We start from the raw sequence: 22,837 nt of genomic DNA, 5'->3' as shown, positions 1-22,837 counted from the left end.
AGAATCCTGTAGAAGTGGCAATGGCAAGGCGAGGAGGAGGAAGCATAGAAGAGCACATTCTTGAAGTGCAAGATGAGGAGACTTAGCAGCATAGCCGAGCACAAATCCTAAAGGGAAAGGAAGCAGAGGGAGTCTTGAAGACGAGGAGGAGGCATAGAAGAGCACAGTCTTTAAGTGCAAGATGAGGAGACCTAGCAGCATAGCCGAGCACAAATCCTAAAGGGAAAGGAAGCAAAGGGAGTCTTGAAGACGAGGAGGAGGCATAGAAGAGCACAGTCTTGAAGTGCAAGATGAGGAGACCTAGCAGCATAGCCGAGCACAAATCCTAAAGGGAAAGGAAGCAGAGGGAGTCTTGAAGATCAGGAATAGAAGAGCAAAGTCTTGAAGTGCAAGATGAGGAGACCTAGCAGCATTGCCGAGCACAAGTTTTAAAGGGAAAGGAAGCAGAGGAAGTCTTGAAGATGAGGAGGAGGCATAGAAGAGCACAGTCTTGAAGGCAAGATGAGGGGACTTAGCAGCATAGCCGAGCACAAGTCCTAAAGGGAAAGGAAGCAGAGGTCGTCTTGAGACCTAGCAACATAGCCGAGCACAAATCCTAAAGAGAAAGGAAGCAGAGAGTCTTGAAGACGAGGAGGAGGCGGCATAGAAGAGCAGAGTCTTGAAGTGCAAGATGAGGAGACCTAGCAGCATAGCCGAGCACAAGTTTGAAAGGGAAAGGAAGCAGTGTGTCTTGAAGACGAGGAGGAGGCGGCATAGAAGAGCAAATTCTTGAAGTGCAAGATGAGGAGACCTAGCAAAGTCCTGAAAAGCTGGGTGTAAAGCATGGGATGTGTACTGAAGATGATAATGTCATAGTCCCGAGTATGGAATTCTGATGTAGTGGTGGTGAAAGACCAGTTCACAGTTTGATATCTTGAAGAAATGCAGTCAAAGAAGTACTGAAGAGGGCAGTTTATCTTGAAAACGGGAGCAGTGGGCCATCATAGACTCCTGAAGAGGACAGGTTACCACAGCATAGTACCCAATGCAGTCCTTAAATGAGGCACAGCATCCAAGTGTCCTGGAAAGAGCAGTAGTGTGTAAGTGGTCTGTAGTGTAGGGGGCATCACATGAAGAGCAACATTGTGGAAATTGTACAAAATGAATAAAGGTGAAACAAATTTTTTTGAAGATTTTCTACCAGTTACTAAAAATCAAAATAAACTTGTAAATATATCTTATGAAGTTGCAACAATAAATCTAAAGTGGTTGTAATTTGTTTTATAACTATCGGCCCATTTAAAAAAGTCAGTTGGTTATAAACTAAATGCATATTTATTGCATTCCTGCCTGTAAAGATATTTCCATTATGTACTTGGCAATTATTCACTGTTCCTCCCCCCCCCATGCATCTCCATCCAGTTACCATCCTAGTTTTGCATTATATATACCAGGCAGAGAAACTTCCTCTAATGCAGCATGTGTAGTCTTCCCACAAAACCATGCAAGCTGTAAGTTAGTGTTCTTGATTATACGAGTGATAGAAATAGTATATATTACTCATTACGCTCCATACAGATGATGATTCAAAACTATGGCTGTAGTAGTTACAAAATAGTCAATATTTACAAAAACATATTTCTACTCACCATGTTCTACTTCCACAGTCTAGCAGATGAATTCCTGTCGTGATACATAGACCATTGAGAGTGTGGCTCCTGTGGGAACAAACCTCGCCACCTATAGCAATGCATTTCCTGCTCTTGAACTGTATTTCTGCATTCCCAATTTATCTGTTCCTGAAAAGAATTTCACATAAGTAAAGATATCGGGTTTTATTTATTATCAAGCACAATTTACTGTTGTCATGATGATGCTATTTAGAGGAACAGATTATTATTGCTAGGTATGTTACAACCATAGATGTCAAATCAGCATGCTATAGCCCAAGGGTCCTCATGGGGAAAAATAGCACAGTGAGGACAGGAAAAAGTATGAGAAGCCATTAATGAAGAAATTAATCTTTAAATTAGTAATGGCACTCAAATAGGTGATAAGTCAAATTATGAAGACTATTCATGTCAGCCTGTTCAACACTCGCTGCAAATTTGAACTTCTTGAGTTTAACCAATTCAACTAATGTTTAAGACTATCATTCCACAATTGGTCACAGCTGTAATGTAACTTCTAGAATAACTGAGGTATCTTGTCTTTCTGTATGATGGAGAAGGCAAGACTTAACACGAAAATAGAAAGATCCAAATGCAAAGGATGGTCAGAATTATGAAAAAATTTATGCAACATGCATAAAGAAAAAAATTAATTAGTGTGCTAGATATTAACATCAAGATCAGGAATAACTTAATAGGCTAAAAGTTCTTGTCCAACTAAATGAGTCTGCAGATGAATACCAGACAGGAGAAACTACTCAAAACTAGTTAGTATGGAAAAATTAGAACATTACAGAATAGATTGATCAGCATAAGTTTTAAAATGACTATAAGCAATTATTTTGTGCAATTGAAGAAGAAACAAACTAAATGAGTTTTGCAAAATTAAAGATGCTATCAAGAACCGCACCTAAAATTTCAATAGATGTGTATACCATCAATGCAGAGAGAGGAATTAACATGAGCCCAAAATTCCAAGATCTAGTGAAGAGGTAGGAACTGAGCAAAGATAAAGTGTCCTGAAGATAAAGAAATGTAGCAGAGCACAAAGTCTGCGATAGGAGGTGATCAGGCAGCACATAGAATCCTCAAAAGGCTGATAGCGAGCAAATCAACTTAACAGAGCAGAACATAGAAATGTATTTAGAGCGCAAGTTTGAACCGTAGCACAGTGTCTTAAGATGAGAGCAGCTGAACAGAGTGATAAAGAGAAGCAGATATAGCCGAGGAAAAAATTCCAAAGAGGAAGCGATCAAAGAGAGTTCAAAAGATGAGGAAAGCACAGGAGGTGGGCAGCAATCCTGACAAAGTCAGACAATAGAGAAGGAAACATAGCCCAGTCCCCAGTTTATAGAAAAATGGTGCAATAGAAATCTGGAAGATGAGGAGTGCAGAACAGGATGAAAGCAGAATAAGAGACCTGGAAAGGAGGTGTAGAAGAAGAATCCTGTAGAAGTGGCAATGGCAAGGCGTTCTAAAGAAAACAGGAGCAAGAAGTGGTCGTAGTGTTGCCGATGAGTGACAGCCAGGCACAATCCTAAACAGAAAGGGAGCAGAGAATTCATAGCAGAGCACAAAATTCTGGAGAGGAGATGAAAAAGAAGAATAAAAAGAATGGAACTAGTGTAATCCTGAAAAGGCTGGGAAGTTGTTTTCAAGAGGAGTAGACATAACCATGCACGAGTGCTAAAAAGAAAGAGAAGAGTGTGTGTTCTGATGATGATGAGAGCATGACCAAAGTGAATGGAAGGCGTGCCATCTTGACAGCTGGATATAGCATTGAAGAGAAGTATTTCCGTGCATGTACCCTGAAGAGAAAGGGAGCAAAGCATACAGTCCTGGAGAGGAGACAAGAAGGGTAAAAGAGCACACAGCTGAACATACTGAGTAGACAAGACTGTGGATGAGACTTAAAAAGTAAGGGTGCAGAGCAATCCTGACAGCAGTCGTAAAGATGTGGCGATGTAGAAGAAAGTGAAGGAGTCCTAAAGTGGAATGGGAGGAGAGCAACCCTGACAGCAGTGGTAAAGATGCGGTGATGTAGAAAAGGAGGAGAGCAAACCTCACAGCAGTCGAGAAGAGAAGAAAGTGCAACAATTCCCAAAGAGAAACAGAGCAGCAAACCAAACTTAGCGATGAAGAGGAGCAGAAAAGGAGGAGAGCAACCCTCACAGCAGTCGAGAATAGAAGAAAGCGCAACGATTCCCAAAGAGAAACAGAGCAGCAATCCAAACTTAGCGATGAAGAGGAGCAGTATAGCCGAGCACAAATCCTAAAGGGAAAGGAAGCAGAGGGAGTCTTGAAGACGAGGAATAGAAGAGCACAGTCTTGAAGTGCAAAATGAGGAGACCTAGCAGCCTAGCCGAGCACAAATCCTAAAGGTAAAGGAAGCAGAGATAGTCTTGAAGACGAGGAGGAGGAGGAGGCATAGAAGAGCACAGTCTTGAAGTGCAAGATGAGGAGACCTAGCAAAGTCCTGAAAAGCTGGGTGTAAAGCATGGGATGTGTACTGAAGATAATGTCGTAGTCCCGAGTATGGAATTCTGATGTCGTGGTGGTGAAAGACCAGTTCACAGTTTGATATCTTGAAGAAATGCAGTCAAAGAAGTACTGAAGAGGGCAGATTGTCTCAAAAACGGGAGCAGTGGGCCATAATAGGACTCCTGAAGAGGGCAGGTTACCACGGCATAGTACCCAATGCAGAGTCCATAAATGAGGCACAGCATCCAAGTGTCCTGGAAAGAGCAGTAGTGTGTAAGTGGTCTGTAGTGTGGGGTGCATCACATGAAGAGCAACATTGTTGAAATTGTACAAAATGAATAAAGGTGAAGCAAAGTTTTTTGAAATACAAGATTTTCTTTCTCCCAGTTATTAAAAATTAAAATAAACTTGTAAATATATTTACATCTTACGAAGTTGCAACAATAAATCTTAGTGGTTGTAATTTGTTTTATAACTATCGGCCCATTTAAAATATTCAGTTGGTTATAAACTAAAATATGCTTACTTGTTGCATTCCTGCCTGTAAAGATAATGGAATGTACTTGGCAATTATTCACTGTTCCTTTTCCCCACCATGCATCTCCATCCAGTTACCATCCAAGTTTTGCATTATATATACCAGGCAGAGAAACTTCTTCTAATGCAGCATGTATAATATTCCCACAAAACCATGCAAGCTGCAAGTTAATGTTCTTGATTATACGAGTGATTGAAATAGTATATATTACTCATTACGCTTCATACAGATGATTCAAAACTATGGCTGTAGTAGTTACAAAATAGTCAATATTTACAAAATGTTATTTTCATTAGTAAAATAAATTTTTGAATATACTTACCCGATAATCATGTAGCTGTCAACTCCGTTGCCCGACAGAATTCTACGGGAGGGATACGCCAGCTATCACTATACTAGAAGGGGGTGTACTCACCAGCGCCACCTGTGGCCAGGTACTACAGTACTTCTTGTTGACACTTCCTCAATTTTTCCTCGGTCCACTGGTTCTCTATGGGGAGGAAGGGAGGGTCAATTAAATCATGATTATCGGGTAAGTATATTCAAAAATTTATTTTACTAATGAAAATAACATTTTTCAATATTAAACTTACCCGATAATCATGTAGCTGATTCACACCCAGGGGGGTGGGTGAAAACCAGTGTACATGACTAAAGGATAGCTAAGTATCCCGTATTTCATATAATCAGTTATCTCAAAATAACAATGAAATAATAAGTACCTGGTAAGGAAGTCGACTTGAACCGTTACTCTGCCTTTATTAAGTTCGTCTTCCTTACTGAGCGCAGCGTTCCTCTTAGGAGGCTGAATCAACTCTAAGGTGCTAAAGTATATAGGGCTGCAACCCCTACTATAGGACCTCTACACAACCTCTAACCCAGGCGCTTCTCAAGAATGAATTGACCACCCGCCAAATCAAAAGGATGCGGAAGGCTTCTTAGCCTACCGTAACAACCATAAAAACAACAATAAAAGCATTCAAGAGAAAGGTTAAAAAAGGTTATGGGATTAAGGGAATGTAGTGGCTGAGCCCTCACCTACTACTGCACTCGCTGCTACGAATGGTCCCAGGGTGTAGCAGTTCTCGTAAAGAGACTGGACATCTTTAAGATAAAATGATGCAAACACTGACTTGCTCCTCCAATAAGTTGCATCCATTATGCTCTGCAGAGAACGGTTCTTATTAAAGGCCATCGAAGTGGCTACGGCTCTCACTTCGTGGGTCCTTACCTTCAGCAAAGCAAGGTCTTCCTCCTTCATGTGAGAATGGGCTTCTCTAATCAGAAGCCTTATATAATACGAAACCCCGTTTTTGGACATGGGCATCGAAGGTTTCTTGATTGCACACCATAAGGCTTCTGATTGTCCTCGAATAGGTTTTGACCTATTAAGATAATATTTCAGAGCTCTGACAGGGCAAAGAACTCTTTCTAGCTCGTTACCTACCATGTTGGAAAGGCTAGGAATTTCAAACGATCTAGGCCAAGGACGTGAAGGAAGTTCATTCTTAGCTAAAAATCCGAGCTGTAAAGAACATGTTGCAGATTCGGATGTGAACCCAATGTTCTTGCTGAAGGCATGAACCTCACTGACTCTTTTAGCTGTTGCAAGGCAGACGAGGAAAAGAGTCTTGAGGGTAAGGTCCTTGAAGGAAGCTGACTGGAGAGGTTCGAACCTAGGTGACATAAGGAACCTTAAGACTACGTCTAGATTCCAGCCTGGAGTGGGTAAACGACGTTCTTTAGAAGTCTCAAAAGACTTAAGGATGTCTTGAAGGTCCTTGTTGGAAGAAAGGTCCAAACCTCTGTGGCGGAGAACTGAAGCCAACATACTCCTGTACCCTTTAATCGTAGGAGCTGAAAGGGATCTCTCATTCCTTAGATGTAATAGGAAGTCAGCTATTTGGGTTACAGAGGTATTGGTAGAGGAAACTGCATTGGCTCTACACCAGCTCCGGAGGACTTCCCACTTGGATTGGTAGACTCTACGAGTGGATGCCCTCCTTGCTCTGGCAATCGCACTGGCTGCCTCCTTCGAAAAGCCTCTAGCTCTAGCGAATCTTTCGACAGTCTGAAGGCAGTCAGCCGAAGAGCGTGGAGGTTTGGGTGCAACTTGTCTACGTGAGGTTGACGTAGAAGGTCCACTCTTAGAGGGAGAGTCCTGGGGACGTCGACCAGCCATTGTAGTACCTCTGTGAACCATTCTCTTGCAGGCCAAAGGGGAGCAACCAGCGTCAGCCGTGTCCCTTCGTGCGAGATGAACTTCTGAATGACTTTGTTTATGATCTTGAACGGTGGGAATGCGTAAAGGTCGAGATGGGACCAATTCAGCAGAAAAGCATCCACATGAACTGCTGCTGGGTCTGGAACTGGGGAACAGTACAAAGGAAGCCTCTTGGTCATGGAGGTGGCAAACAGATCTATTGTCGGCTGACCCCACAAGGTCCAAAGTCTGTTGCACACGCTCTTGTGAAGGGTCCATTCCGTGGGGATGACCTGATCTTTTCTGCTTAGGCGATCTGCTGAGACGTTCATGTTGCCCTGAATGAACCTCGTAACTAGGGTGAGGTTTAGACTTCTTGACCAAATGAGGAGGTCCCTTGCTATCTCGTATAGGCTCCTCGAATGGGTCCCTCCCTGCTTGGAGATGTAAGCCAAGGCTGTGGTGTTGTCGGAGTTCACCTCCACCACTTTGCCTAGCAGGAGGGACTTGAAGTTCAATAGGGCCAAATGAACTGCCAGTAGCTCCTTGCAGTTGATGTGGAGCGTTTCCTGTTCCTTGTTCCACGTTCCCGAGCATTCCTGACCGTTCAAGGTCGCGCCCCAGCCCGAGTCTGATGCATCCGAGAAGAGATGAAGATTGGGGGTCTGAATCGCTAACGATAGGCCCTCCTTGAGAAGGAGGTTGGTCTTCCACCACAAGAGAGTGGTCTTCATCTCTTTGGTGACCGGGATAGAGACTGCTTCGAGCGTCAAATCCTTGTCCCAATGAGCTGCTAGATGGAATTGGAGAGGGCGGAGGAGGAGTCTCCCTAGCTCGACGAACAGAGCTAACGATGAAAGGGTCCCTGTGAGACTCATCCACTGTCTCACCGAGCAACTGCTCCTCTTCAGCATGCTCAGGATGCAATCTAGGGCTTGGCTTATCCTTGGGGCCGATGGAAAAGCCCGAAAATCCTGACTCCGAATCTCCATTCCCAGGTAAACAATGGATTGGGAGGGAATGAGCTGGGACTTTTCTAAATTGACTAACAGACCCAGTTCCTTGATCAAGTCTAAAGTCCAGTTGAGACTCTCCAGACAGCGACGACTCGTGGAGGCTCTCAACAGCCAGTCGTCTAAGTAAAGGGAGGCTCTGATGTCCGATAAGTGGAGGAATTTTGCAATATTCCTCATCAGATGCGTAAACACCATAGGAGCTGTGCTTAGGCCAAAACACAGGGCTTGGAATTGGTACACAACCTTTCCAAAAACGAATCTCAGGAAAGGTTGGGAGTCTGGATGAATAGGAACGTGAAAGTAAGCATCTTTCAGATCCAACGAGACCATCCAGTCCTCCTGCCTGACCGCTGCTAGGACCGACTTCGTCGTCTCCATCGTGAACGTCTGCTTGGTGACATAAGCATTGAGCGCGCTGACGTCCAGCACCGGTCTCCAACCTCCTGTCTTCTTGGCCACCAGAAAGAGACGGTTGTAGAAGCCCGGGGATTGATGGTCCCGGACTATAACCACTGCCTTCTTCTGTAACAGGAGCGACACCTCCTGGTGCAACGCTAGCCTCTTGTCCTTTTCCTTGTAGTTGGGAGAGAGGTTGATGGGAGAAGTGGTCAGAGGGGGTTTGCGGCAGAATGGTATCCTGTAACCCTCCCTCAGCCACCTGACAGACTGGGCGTCTGCACCTCTCTTTTCCCAGGCTTGCCAGAAGATCTTGAGTCTGGCTCCTACTGCTGTCTGGAGAGGAGGAGAGTCAGTGTTTGCCTTTTGAAGTCTTGGAACCTCTCCTAGACTTGCTCCTGGAAGAGTCTGGACGGGAGCTTCCTCGGCTGGGGGCTCTACCACGAAAGGGCGGAATAAACCTCGTAGCAGGAGTATCAGCCACTGGGGTGCGATAAGTCCTGGGGACTGAGGGAGCAACCTTAAGTCTTACGAGCTGAAGAGGCCACAAGATCATGAGTGTCCTTTTGAATCAGGGCCGCAGACAAGTCCTTGATAAGCTCTTCGGGAAACAAGAACTTAGAGAGCGGAGCGAAAAGGAGTTGAGACCTTTGACAAGGTGTGATGCTGGAAGAAAGAAAGGTGCAAAGCTGCTCCCTTTTCTTAAGAACTCCTGACACAAACATTGAGGCAAGCTCGCCAGATCCATCCCTAATTGCTTTATCCATGCAGGACATTAAAAGCATGGCTGAGTCCTTGTCCGCAGGGGAGGTCTTCTTGCTAAGGGCCCCCAAGCACCAGTCTAGAAAATTGAACATCTCAAAGGCCCGAAAAACACCCTTAAGGAAGTGGTCTAGATCGGAGAAGGTCCAGCAAACCTTAGAGCGCCTCATTGCTGTTCTACGAGGAGAGTCGACCAAACTTGAGAAGTCAGCCTGGGCAGAGGCAGGTACTCCCAAGCCTGGTTCCTCTCCTGTGGCATACCATACGCCCGCTTTAGAAGTGAGCTTAGTAGGTGGGAACATAAAGGAAGTCTTCCCTAGTTGCTGTTTAGACTGCAACCACTCCCCTAAAATTCTTAAAGCTCTCTTAGAGGACCTAGCAAAGACGAGCTTAGTATAAGTTGACTTAACAGGCTGCATGCCCAGCGAAAACTCAGATGGAGGAGAGCGGGGGGTAGCAGAGATAAAATGGTCCGGGTATACCTCTCTGAAAAGAGCCAGGACCTTACGAAAGTCAATGGGTAGAGGAGAAGACTTGGTTTCTTCCACGTCTGATGAGGGATCCAAGTGCGCAGCTTCCTCCTCAGAAACCTCATCACCAGAGTGTAGCGAAGTGAGAGGTAATGTAACAGTGGTATGCTGAACAGCAGAATCAGCACAAGCGGGTACATAAACGCTTGTGGTTTCATCCTCAAGTCTCTGTTGCTGAGTTAAAACCTGAGGTTCAGGCTGCAAAGACTGGAAAGGAAGAGTAGAGGAAGGTAGGCGCATGGGTTGAGGTGGCTGACTCCTGGCATGAGTGTCTTGTCTCAAGAGTTGCGCTTGCTGTAAGGGTTGCGGATGCGCAGTAGCAGGTTCCTGAGGAACGAGTTGAGGTTCCTGAGGTGTGAGCTGCGAGAGTTGAGGTAGCGGCTGCGCAGAACGCAGTTCTTGTCTCGCGAGTAGAGGTTCCTGAGGTGCTAGGCTAAGGTGTTGAGGTTCTCGCATTGAGGAGGGTTGAGGTCGCTGCAGCGAGTGCTGAGGTGGCTGCCTCATGGATGGAAGAGGTTGTCGTACCTCAAGAGATTGTTGCCTCGCTGGTGGAACCGCAAGCGGAAGCGGAGGAAGTAAGGCATAAGCTTCCTGCTCCCATTGCTGAGGTTGCCTTAAGGAAGGCGGAGGTTGCTGCACACCGCTGGAAACTGGCAACTCAGTACGTGGTAAGGTATCCTGAGGAGCCTCAACTTCGTACGCCTGGCAGACTGGACTGCGGTTAGGCGGAGCGATCGCAGGAGGAGGCGTAACCTTCTCAGCCTGACACTCACGCATTAAGACCGCAAGCTGTGACTGCATGGACTGCAGCAAAGTCAACTTGGGGTCGACAGACGCTAAGGTCTGCTGAGGCAAAGCCTTAACAGAAGATGAGGTCTGTTGCGGCATCACCTTACCCCTCTTAGGAGGAGTGCAGTCACTTGATGACTGCGGAGAGTCAGAGCTAATCCAATGACTGCAACCAGGCTGTAGAGCTCTTGAGGTCTGGACTTTGCGTTTGAGAGGTCTTGAGACCTGAGTCCAGCGTTTTCTCCCTGACATAGCTTCAGCAGACGAGTAAAAGACGGGCTCAATCGTCTGCGGGTGGGAGTGACTGTCTCTGTAAGACACGCCCGCAACCACCGAGGATACTTCTGTGCGCCGATCAAGGCCTGCCGAACCCTTTTGCCCTTCGACATTGCTTCTCCCCTGGGCTTGGGAGCTTGCAAGAGGTCCCGGACTGGGAGGACGACTGGCACGCACAGAAGTACCCTCACGCACCACACTGACACTGACACTAGCACTTGGCACCGCACTGACACTAGCACTTGTCACAGCACTGGCACTATCACCTCTCACTGCACTTTTGACCTTAAGTTCTTTGACTTCTGCCATAAGAGACTTATGATCACTGACCACCGATTCCACTTTGTCACCCAAAGCCTGAATGGCACGCAAAACAACAGACATATCAGGTTGAGTACTAATAGTAGGTTCGGGGGTAGCCACTACAGGGGGAGGAAAAGGTTGAGGATCATGAGGTGAGGAAAAAAGGGAAGAGCGAGAAGAACTCCTCCTAACTCTCTCTCTCTCTAACTTGGTTGAATATTTCAGGAATCGAACAAATTCAAGTTCCGAAAGACCGGCGCATTCCTCACATCGATCTTCCAACTGACAGGGTCTTTCCCTACAGTCAGAACAAGCGGTGTGAGGATCTACCGAGGCCTTCGGAATACGCCTATTACAAGACCTACATCGTCTATGGGGTGGGGCTTGTGAAAGGTCAGACATCTTGAATCAAAGAGTTAGTCAAGGGGGATTCCAAATCAAGCAAAAAGATCGTTAACCATTAAACAGAACTAAATAAAAGCTATCTAAGCTAATATAGAAGTTTTCCAGTATAGCGACAGCCGAAATCTGAGAGAAATACTTCACCAAAAGCCGTGAACAATACTCCAAGATTATAAGCGTATCCCAGAACGTCTTGCCGGAAGCACGACAGAGGAAAAATTGAGGAGGTGTCAACAAGAAGTACTGTAGTACCTGGCCACAGGTGGCGCTGGTGAGTACACCCCCTTCTAGTATAGTGATAGCTGGCGTATCCCTCCCGTAGAATTCTGTCGGGCAACGGAGTTGACAGCTACATGATTATCGGGTAAGTTTAATATTGAAAAAACATATTTCTACTCACCATGTTCTACTTCCACAGTCTAGCAGATGAATTCCTGTCGTGATACATAGACCATTGAGAGTGTGGCTCCTGAGGGAACAAACCTCGCCACCTATAGCAATGCATTTCCTGCTCTTGAACTGTATTTTGGCATTCCCAATTTATCTGTTCCTGAAAAGAATTTCACATAAGTAAAATCGGGTTTTATTTTATTTATTATCAAGCACAATTTACGGTTGTCATGATGATGCTATTTAGAGGAACAGATTATTATTGCTAGGTATGTTACAACCATAGTTGTTAAATCGGCATGCTATAGCCCAAGGGTCCTAATGGGGAAAAATAGCACAGTGAGGACAGGAAAAAGTATGAGAAGCCATTAATGAAGAATATAAAATACCTTTAAATTAGTAATGGCACTCAAATAGGTGATAAGTCAAATTATGAAGACTATTCATGTCAGCCTGTTCAACACTCGCTGCAAATTTGAACTTCTCGAGTTTAACCAATTCAACTAATGTTTAAGACTATCATTCCACAATTGTTCACAGCTGTAATGTAACTTCTAGAATAACTGAGGTATCTTGTCTTTCTGTATGATGGAGAAGGCAAGACTTAACACGAAAATAGAAAGATCCAAATGCAAAGGATGGTCAGAATTATGAAAAAATTTTTGCAACATGCAATAAAGAAATAAATTAATTAGTGTGCTAGATACTAACATCAAGATCAGGAATAACTTAATAGGCTAAAAGTTCTTGTCCAACTAAATGAGTCTGCAGATGAATACCAGACAGGAGAAACTACTCAAAACAAGTTAGTATGAAAAAATTAGAACATTACAGAATAGACTGATCAGCATAAGTTTTTAAAATGACTATAAGCAATTATTTTGTGCAATTGAAGAAGAAACAAACTAAATAAGTTTTGCAAAATTAAAGATGCTATCAAGAATCGCACCTAAAATTTCAATAGATGTGTATACCATCAATGCAGAGAGAGGAATTAACATGAGCCCAAAATTCCAAGATCTAGTGGGGGAAAATACAGGAGAATGAAGAAGTGTCAACCCTTTCCCAACACAGTATCCCAAAGAGCAGAGGTGGTGAAGCAAACCGCAACAACAAGGAGGGGGCCAGCAGAGCATACAGTCCGTTAGAGGTAGCAACTGGGCAAAGATAAAGTGTCCTGAAGATGCAGAAATGTAGCAGAGCACAAAGTCTGCGATAGGAGGTGATCAGGAAGCACATAGAATCCTCAAAAGGCTGATAGCAAGCAAATCAACTTAACAGAGCAGAACATAGAAATGTATTTAGAGCGCAAGTTTGAACTGTAGCACAGTGTCTTAAGATGAGGGCAGCTGAACAGAGTGATAAAGAGAAGGAGATATAGCCGAGGAAAAAATTCCAAAGAGAAAGGGAGCAAAGAGAGTTCCAAAAGATGAGGAAAGCATGGGAGGTGGGCAGCAATCCTGACAAAGTCAGACAATAGAGAAGGAAACATAGCCCAGTCCCTAGTTTATAGAAAAATGGTGCAATAGAAATCTGGAAGATGAGGAGTGCATAACGGGATGAAAGCAGAATAAGAGACCTGGAAATGAGGTGTAGAAGAAGAATCCTGTAGAAGTGGCAATGGCAAGGCGTTCTAAAGAAAACAGGAGCAAGAAGTGGTCGTAGTGTTGCCGATGAGTGACAGCCAGGCACAATCTTAAACAGAAAGGGAGCAGAGAATTCATAGCAGAGCACAAAATTCTGGAGAGGAGATGAAGAAGAAGAAAAAGAATGGAACTAGTGTAATCCTGAAAAGGCTGGGAAGTTGTTTTCAAGAGGAGTAGACATAACCATGCACGAGTGCTAAAAAGAAAGGGAGGAGTGTGTGTTCTGATGATGATGAGAGCATAACCAAAGTGAATGGGAGGAGTGCCATCTTGACAGCTGAATATAGCATTGAAGAGAAGTATTTCCGTGCATGTACCCTGAAGAGAAAGTGAGCAAAGCATACAGTCCTGGAGAGGAGACAAGAAGGGTAAAAGAGCACACAGCTGAACATACTGAGTAGACAAGACTGTGGATGAGACTTAAAAAGTAAGGGTGCGCAGCAATCCTGACAGCAGTTGTAAAGATGTGGCGATGTAGAAGAAAGTGAAGGAGTCCTAAAGTGGAATGAGAGGAGAGCAACCCTGACAGCAGTCGAGAATAGAAGAAAGCGCAACGATTCCCAAAGAGAAACAGAGCAGCAATCCAAACTTAGCGATGAAGAGGAGCAGTATAGCCGAGCACAAATCCTAAAGGGAAAGGAAGCAGAGGGAGTCTTGAAGACGAGGAATAGAAGAGCACAGTCTTGAAGTGTTGAAGACGAGGAATAGAAGAGCACAGTCTTGAAGTGCAAGATGAGGAGACCTAGCAGCATAGCTGAGAACAAATCCTAAAGGGAAAGGAAGCAGAGGGAGTCTTGAAGACGAGGAATAGAAGAGCACAGTCTTGAAGTGCAAGATGAGAAGACTTTGCTGCATAGCCGAGTACAAATCCTAAAGGGAAAGGAAGCAGAGGGAGTCTTGAAGATGAGGAGGAGGCATAGAAGAGCACAGTCTTGAAGTGCAAGATGAGGAGACCTAGCAGCATAGCTGAGAACAAATCCTAAAGGGAAAGGAAGCAGAGGGAGTCTTGAAGACGAGGAATAGAAGAGCACAGTCTTGAAGTGCAAGATGAGAAGACTTTGCTGCATAGCCGAGTACAAATCCTAAAGGGAAAGGAAGCAGAGGGAGTCTTGAAGACGAGGAATAAAAGAGCACAGTCTTGAAGTGCAAGATGAGGAGACTTTGCAGCATAGCCGAGTACAAATCCTAAAGGGAAAGGAAGCAGAGGGAGTCTTGAAGACGAGGAGGAGGAGGAGAAGGCATAGAAGAGCACAGTCTTGAAGTGCAAGATGAGGAGACCTAGCAACATAGCTGAGAACAAATCCTAAAGGGAAAGGAAGCAGAGGAAGTCTTGAATACGAGGAATAGAAGAGCACAGTCTTGAAGTGCAAGATGAGGAGACTTTGCTGCATAGCCGAGTACAAATCCTAAAGGGAAAGGAAGCAGAGGGAGTCTTGAAGACGAGGAGGAGGAGGAGGAGGAGAAGGCATAGAAGAGCACAGTCTTGAAGAGCAAGATGAGGAGACCTAGCAGCATAGCTGAGAACAAATCCTAAAAGGAAAGGAAGCAGAGGGAGTCTTGAAGACGAGGAGGAGGAGGCATAGAAGAGCACAGTCTTGAAGAGCAAGATACGGAGACCTAGCAGCATAGCTGAGAACAAATCCTAAAGGGAAAGGAAGCAGAGGGAGTCTTGAAGACGAGGAATAGAAGAGCACAGTCTTGAAGTGCAAGATGAGGAGACTTTGCAGCATAGCCGAGTACAAATCCTAAAGGGAAAGGAAGCAGAGGGAGTCTTGAAGACGAGGAATAGAAGAGCACAGTCTTGAAGTGCAAGATGAGGAGACTTTGCTGCATAGCCGAGTACAAATCCTAAAGAGAAAGGAAGCAGAGAGTATTGAAGACGAGGAGGAGGAGGCGGCATAGAAGAACACAGTCTTGAAGTGCAAGATGAGGAGACCTAGCAGCATAGCCGAGCACAAGTTCGAAAGGGAAAGGAAGCAGAGGGAGTCTTGAAGATGAGGAGGAGGCATAGAAGAGCACAGTCTTGAAGTGCAAGATGAGGAGACTTTGCTGCATAGCCGAGTACAAATCCTAAAGAGAAAGGAAGCAGAGAGTATTGAAGACGAGGAGGAGGAGGCGGCATAGAAGAACACAGTCTTGAAGTGCAAGATGAGGAGACCTAGCAGCATAGCCGAGCACAAGTTTGAAAGGGAAAGGAAGCAGAGTGTCTTGAAGACGAGGAGGCGGCGGCATAGAAGAGCACAATCTTGAAGTGCAAGATGAGGAGACCTAGCAAAGTCCTGAAAAGCTGGGTGTAAAGCATGGGGTGTGTACTGAAGATGATAATGTCATGGTCTCGAGTATGGAATTCTGATGTAGTGGTGGTGAAAGACCAGTTCACAGTTTGATATCTTGAAGAAATGCAGTCAAAGAAGTACTGAAGAGGGCAGTTTGTCTTGAAAACGGGAGCAGTGGGCCATCATAGACTCCTGAAGAGGACAGGTTACCACAGCATACAGTAGTACCCAATGCAGAGTCCGTAAATGAGGCACAGCATCCAAGTGTCCTGGAAAGAGCAGTAGTGTATAAGTGGTCTGTAGTGTAGGGGGCATCACATGAAGAGCAACATTGTTGAAATTGTGCAAAATGAATAAAGGTGAAACAAAGTTTTTTTAAGATTTTCTACCAGTTACTAAAAATCAAAATAAACTTGTAAATATATCTTATGAAGTTGCAACAATAAATCTAAAGTGGTTGTAATTTGTTTTATAACTGTCGGCACATTTAAAAAAGTCAGTTGGTTGTAAACTAAAATCATATAACTATTGCATTCTTGCCTATAAAGATTTCCATTATGTACTTGGCAATTATTCACTGTTCCTTTTCCCCACCATGCATCTCCATCCAGTTACCATCCTAGTTTTACATTTATATACCAGGCAGAGAAACTTCCTCTAATGCAGCATGTGTAGTCTTCCCACAAAACCATGCAAGCTGTAAGTTAGTGTTCTTGATTATACGAGTGATTGAAATAGTATATATTACTCATTACGCTCCATACAGATGATTCAAAACTATGGCTGCAGTAGTTACAAAATAGTCAATATTTACAAAAACATATTTCTACTCACCATGTTCTACTTCCACAGTCTAGCGGATGAATTCCTGTCGTGATACATAGACCATTGAGAGAGTGGCTCCTGTTGGAACAAACCTCGCCACCTATAGCAATGCATTTCCTGCTCTTGAACTGTATTTTGGCATTCCCAATTTATCTGTTCCTGAAAAGAATTTCACATAAGTAAAGATATCGGGTTTTATTTATTATCAAGCACAATTTACGGTTGTCATGATGATGCTATTTAGAGGAACAGATTATTATTGCTAGGTATGTTACAACCATAGTTGTTAAATCAGCATGCTATAGCCCAAGGGTCCTAATGGGGAAAAATAGCACAATGAGGACAAGAAAAAGTATGAGAAGCCATTAATGAAGAAATTAATCTTTAAATTAGTAATGGCACTCAAATAGGTGATAAGTCAAATTATGAAGACTATTCATGTCAGTCTGTTCAACACTCGCTGCAAATTTGAAATTCTTGAGTTTAACCAATTCAACTAAGGTTTAAGACTATCATTCCACAATTGGTCACAGCTATAATGTAACTTCTAGAATAACTGAGGTATCTTGTCTTTCTGTATGATGGAGAAAGCAAGACTTAACACGAAAATAGAAAGATCCAAATGCAAAGGATGGTCAGAATTATGAAAAAATTTATGCAACATGCATAAAGAAATAAATTAATTAGTGTGCTAGATATTAACATCAAGATCAAGAATAACTTAATAGGCTAGAAGTTCTTGTTCAACTAAATGAGTCTGCAGATGAATACCAGACAGGAGAAACTACTCAAAACAAGTTAGTATGAAAAAATTAGAACATTACAGAATAGATTGATCAGCATAAGTTTTAAAATGACTATAAGCAATTATTTTGTGCAATTGAAGAAGAAACAAACTAAATGAGTTTTGCAAAATTAAAGATGCTATCAAGAACCGCACCTAAAATTTCAATAGATGTGTATACCATCAATGCAGAGAGAGGAATTAACATGAGCCCAAAATTCCAAGATCTAGTGGGGGAAAATACAGGAGAATAAAGAAGTGTCAACCCTTGCCCAACACAGTATCCCAAAGAGCAGAGGTGGTGAAGTAAACCGCAACAACAAGGAGGGGGCCAGCAGAGCATACAGTCCTTAAGAGGTAGCAACTGAGCAAAGATAAAGTGTCCTGAAGATGAAGAAATGTAGCAGAGCACAAAGTCTGCGATAGGAGGTGATCAGGCAGCACATAGAATCCTCAAAAGGCTGATAGCGAGCAAATCAACTTAACAGAGCAGAACATAGAAATGTATTTAGAGCGCAAGTTTGAACCGTAGCACAGTGTCTTAAGATGAGAGCAGCTGAACAGAGTGATAAAGAGAAGCAGATATAGCCGAGGAAAAAATTCCATAGAGGAAGGGAGCAAAGATAGTTCCAAAAGATGAGGAAAGCACTGGAGGTGGGCAGCAATCCTGACGAAGTCAAATAGAGAAGGAAACATAGCCCAGTCCCTAGTTTATAGAAAAATGGTGCAATAGAAATCTGGAAGATAAAGATGAGGAGTGCAGAACGGGATGAAAGCAGAATAAGAGACCTGGAAAGGAGGTGTAGAAGAAGAATCCTGTAGAAGTGGCAATGGCAAGGCGAGGAAGAGGAGGCATAGAAGAGCACAGTCTTGAAGTGCAAGATGAGGAGACCTAGCATAGCCGAGAACAAATCCTAAAGGGAAAAGAAGCAGAGGGAGTCTTGAAAATAGAAGAGCAGAGTCTTGAAGTGCAAGAGGAGGAGACCTAGCAGCATAGCCGAACACAAGTTTTAAAGGGAAAGGAAGCAGAGGGAGTCTTGAAGATGAGGAGGAGGCATAGAAGAGCACAGTCTTGAAGTGCAAGATGAGGAGACCTAGCAGCATAGCTGAGAACAAATCCTAAAGGGAAAGGAAGCAGAGGGAGTCTTGAAGACCAGGAATAGAAGAGCAAAGTCTTGAAGTGCAAGATGAGGAGACCTAGCAGCTTAGCCGAACACAAGTTTTAAAGGGAAAGGAAGCAGAGGGAGTCTTGAAGATGAGGAGGAGGCATAGAAGAGCACAGTCTTGAAGTGCAAGATGAGGAGACTTAGCAGCATAGCCGAGCACAAATCCTAAAGGGAAAGGAAGCAGAGTGAGTGTTGAAGACCAGGAGGAGGCATAGAAGAGCACAGTCTTGAAGTGCAAGATGAGGAGACCTAGCAGCATAGCCGAGAACAAATCCTAAAGGGAAAGGAAGCAGAGGGACTCTTGAAGATGAGGAGGAGGAGGCATATAAGAGCACAGTCTCGAAGTGCAAGATGAGGAGACCTAGTAAAGCCGAGCACAAATCCTAAAGGGAAAGGAAGCAAAGGAGTCTTGAAGACGAGGAATTGAAGAGCACAGTCTTGAAGTGCAAGATTAGGAGACTTGGCAGCATACCCGAGCACAAATCCTAAAGGGAAAGGAAGCAGAGAGTCTTGAAGACGAGGAGGCGGCGGCATAGAAGAACACAGTCTTGTAGTGCAAGATGAGGAGACCTAGCAGCATAGCCGAGCACAAATCCTAAAGGGAAAGGAAGCAGAGAGTCTTGAAGACGAGGAGGCGGCGGCATAGAAGAGCACAATCTTGAAGTGCAAGATGAGGAGACCTAGCAAAGTCCTGAAAAGCTGGGTGTTAAGCATGGGATGTGTACTGAAGATAATGTCGTAGTCCGGAGTATGGAATTCTGATGTCGTGGTGGTGAAAGATCAGTTCAAAGTTTGATATCTTGAAGAAAGGCAGTCAAAGAAGTACTGAAGAGGGCAGTTTGTCTCAAAAACGGGAGCAGTGGGCCATCATAGACTCCTGAAGAGGACAGGTTACCACGGCAGAGTACCCAATGCAGAGTCCTTAAATGAGGCACAGTATCAAAGTGTCCTGGAAAGAGCAGTAGTATGTAAGTGGTCTGTAGTGTGGGGGGCATCACATGAAGAGCAGCAACATTGATGAAATTGTACAAAATGAATAAAGGTGAAACAAAGTTTTTTGAAATACTTAAGATTTTCTACCAGTTACTAAAAATTAAAATAAACTTGTAAATATAGCTTACGAAGTTGCAACAATAAATCTAAAGTGGTTGTAATTTGTTTTATTAACTCGGCACATTTAAAAAAGTCAGTTGGTTATAAACTAAAATATGCTTAATTATTGCATTCTTACCTGTAAAGATATTTCCATTATGTACTTGGCAATTATTCACTGTTCCTTTTCCCCACCATGCATCTCCATCCAGTTACCTTCCTAGTTTTGCATTATATATACCAGGCAGAGAAAATTCCTCTAATGCAGCATGTGTAGTCTTCCCACAAAACCATGCAAGCTGTAAGTTAGTGTTCTTGATTATACGAGTGATTGAAATAGTATATATTACTCATTACGCTCCATACAGATGATTCAAAACTATGGCTGTAGTAGTTACAAAATAGTCAATATTTACAAAAACATATTTCTACTCACCATGTTCTACTTCCACAGTCTAGCAGATGTATTTTTGTCATGATACATAGACCATTGAGAGAGTGGCTCCTGTGGGAAAAAATCTCGCCACCTATAGCAATGCATTTCCTGCTCTTGAACTGTATTTTAGCATTCCCAATTTATCTGTTCCTGAAAAGAATTTCACACAAGTAAAGATATCGGGTTTTATTTATTATCAAGCACAATTTACAGTTGTCATTATGATGCTATTTAGAGGAAATGATATTTTCATAATAAAATAAATTTTTGAATATACTTACCCGCTGGTTATATAAAAGAGCTGAAGTCCCTGACGCCAGGGCAGAAAATTCAAATCTCGCGCTATCGAAGATACGCCAGGTGTACCAACCGCACCCTAGCGGTAGAACAGGTGGAACTACACACCAACTCCAGTTCTTCCATGCCTCATAGCCATACCATAGGTAGTCTCTAGAGGGGAGGAGGGAGGGTGTTAAATTTATATAACCAGCGGGTAAGTATATTCAAAAATTTATTTTATTATGAAAATATCATTTTTAAATATAAAACTTACCCGCTGGTTATATAAAAGAGCTGATTGACACCCCTTGGTGGCGGGTCAGAGACAGCTACATACAGAAAATTCACTTAAGGGTTACATACAATAAACTTAAGCAGTTCTCACCTGATAAGGAAGCTGACAGCAATGATACTCTGCCTCATTTCGTCCGCTATCCTTAAGAGATCCAGTAATCCACTCGGGCTGAAAATCTCTAGGAGCTGTCAAACGGTACAAACACCTATAACATGACAGGACCTCAACCAATACCCTTGTTCCGGGTGCACTCAAGGAACAAATTGACCACCTAGCCAAATCAAAGATTGCGGAAGACTGACGCCCAATCTCCACAAACAACCATAAAAAACGAGTTCCAAGAGATAGAAAAGGGGTATTAGGAAAAAAGGGAACGTAGTGGTAGATCATTCACCTACTATCGCATTAGCAGCTATAAAAGGACCCAACGTAAAAAGGTCCTCATAGCGAGTCTGAACATTCTTCAAATAATGGGATGCAAAAACAGACTTACTTCTCCAAAATGTTGTATCCATCAGACTTTGCAGAGAACGGTTCTGTTTAAAGGCCACTGAAGTCGCTACCGCTCTGACTTCATGTGTCTTGACTTTGAGGAGCCTCTGATCCGACTCATCACACTGAGCATGAGCTTCTCGAATCAACAATCTAACGAAAAAAGACAAGGCATTCTTGGACATGGGCATCGAGGGTTTCCGAACTGCACACCACAGAGCGTCTGAGTTACCTCTCAGATTCTTAGTTCTGTCCACATAACACCGTAGAGCTCTAACTGGACAGAGAACCCTTTCCAATTCATCGCCAGCCAAATCCGAAAGGTTAGAAATCTCGAAGGATTTGGGCCATGGTCGAGAAGGGTTTTCGTTCTTGGCCAGAAACCCCAGTTGCAAAGAACAAATGGCTTTCCCATTCCGAAAACCAATGTTCTTGCTTAAAGCGTGAACTTCACTAACTCTTTTCGCAGTGGCGAGGGTAACTAGAAAAAGGGTTTTCAAGGTTAAGTCCTTAAATGAAGCCGAGTGTAAAGGCTCAAATCTGTCACTCATGAGAAATTTAAGGACAACATCCAAATTCCAGGCGATGGGAGCCGTTTGAATCATCTTGGTCGTATCAAAAGACCTAAGTAAATCTCGTAGATCCTTATTATCAGAAAGGTCTAGGTTCCTGTGTCGAAAAACCGTCGCCAACATACTCCTGTAACCTTTAATAGTTGATGACGAGAAGTTATGCTTAGTTTTAAGGTCCAAGAAAAAATCTGCTATTTGGGAAAGCGATGTACTGGAAGAGGAAATCGCGTTAGTTCTACACCATTCCCTGAACAACTCCCACTTGGACTGATACACCTTGATGGTTGAAGACCTTCTTGCCCTTGCAATTGCCTTGGCTGCCTTCTTCGAAAATCCTCTAGCTCTAGCGAGCTTTTCGATAGTCTGAAGGCAGTCAGACGTAGAGCTCGGAGGTTTTGATGATTTCGGGCCAAGTGAGGTTGTCTGAGAAGATCGGGTCTCATGGGAAGGCTTCTCGGGACATCCACCATCCATTCCAGTACCTCTGGAAACCAGCTCCTTGACGGCCAGAACGGAGCTATCAGTGTCATTCTGGTCTCCTCGTGTGAAACGAACTTCTGAATCACTTTGTAAAGGATCTTGAACGGAGGAAAGGCATAAACCTCCATGTGTGACCAGTTCATCAGAAAAGCGTCTATGTGAAAAGCTTCGGGATCTGGAACCGGAGAGCAGTAACACTCTAGTCGTTTGGTCTTCGCGGTGGCAAAGAGATCCACGAGAGGTCGACCCCATAACCGCCACAGACTCTTGCAGATGTCCGGGTGCAGAATCCATTCTGTGGAGAGAACCTGACCTTTCCTGCTGAGTCTGTCTGCGCTCACATTGTTGACTCCCTGGATGAACCGCGTCAAAAGAGTCACCTTCCTTTCCTCCGCCCAGATGAGGAGCAGTCTTGCAATCTCGAACAGAGGCCAAGAGTGGGTCCCGCCTTGTTTCGCAATATAGGCCAGAGCTGTCGTGCTGTCCGAATTGACTTGGACTACCTTGCCCCTGATCTGCTTTTCGAAGCCGATGAGAGCCAGATGAATAGCTAAAAGCTCTTTTTGATTGATGTGGAGAGAGGTTTGCTCTACCGTCCAAGTCCCCGAAAGTTCCTGCTTCTCTAGAGTGGCTCCCCACCCCGAGTTGGAGGCGTCGCAACACAACACGAGGTTTGGGTTCCTCTGAAGTAAAGACAAGCCTTCTTTCAGTCTGGGCTCGTTGTTCCACCATTGAAGATGAGACTTGATGGAAGTCGAG

General features: G+C 43.9%; 5 long non-coding RNA genes across 12 annotated transcripts in view; 1 reads left to right on the top strand and 4 right to left on the bottom strand.

Moving 5' to 3' along the window:
* The window catches only part of LOC137621428 (uncharacterized), a 337,042-nt gene that overhangs the window by 64,094 nt on the left and 250,111 nt on the right, over positions 1-22,837 (top strand). The window lies entirely within an intron of this gene.
* The window catches only part of LOC137621427 (uncharacterized), a 315,539-nt gene that overhangs the window by 195,524 nt on the left and 97,178 nt on the right, over positions 1-22,837 (bottom strand). The window lies entirely within an intron of this gene.
* Positions 1,379-2,619, bottom strand: LOC137621979 (uncharacterized). Its single transcript, XR_011040309.1, has 2 exons — positions 1,629-2,619; positions 1,379-1,488 (listed from the first exon to the last, which is right to left on the bottom strand). It is a non-coding gene; the product is annotated as an uncharacterized lncRNA (long non-coding RNA).
* Positions 4,694-14,051, bottom strand: LOC137621430 (uncharacterized). The gene is made up of 3 exons (XR_011040229.1): positions 12,685-14,051; positions 11,746-11,895; positions 4,694-4,828 (listed from the first exon to the last, which is right to left on the bottom strand). It is a non-coding gene; the product is annotated as an uncharacterized lncRNA (long non-coding RNA).
* Positions 16,215-18,123, bottom strand: LOC137621429 (uncharacterized). Its single transcript, XR_011040228.1, has 3 exons — positions 17,423-18,123; positions 16,492-16,641; positions 16,215-16,354 (listed from the first exon to the last, which is right to left on the bottom strand). It is a non-coding gene; the product is annotated as an uncharacterized lncRNA (long non-coding RNA).

Source organism: Palaemon carinicauda, chromosome 28 (assembly GCF_036898095.1).
Source record: "Palaemon carinicauda isolate YSFRI2023 chromosome 28, ASM3689809v2, whole genome shotgun sequence".
Classification (NCBI taxonomy): domain Eukaryota; kingdom Metazoa; phylum Arthropoda; class Malacostraca; order Decapoda; family Palaemonidae; genus Palaemon; species Palaemon carinicauda.
The sequence above is the reverse complement of the archived record's forward strand: the minus strand, read 5'-3'. Positions and strand labels throughout refer to the sequence as shown.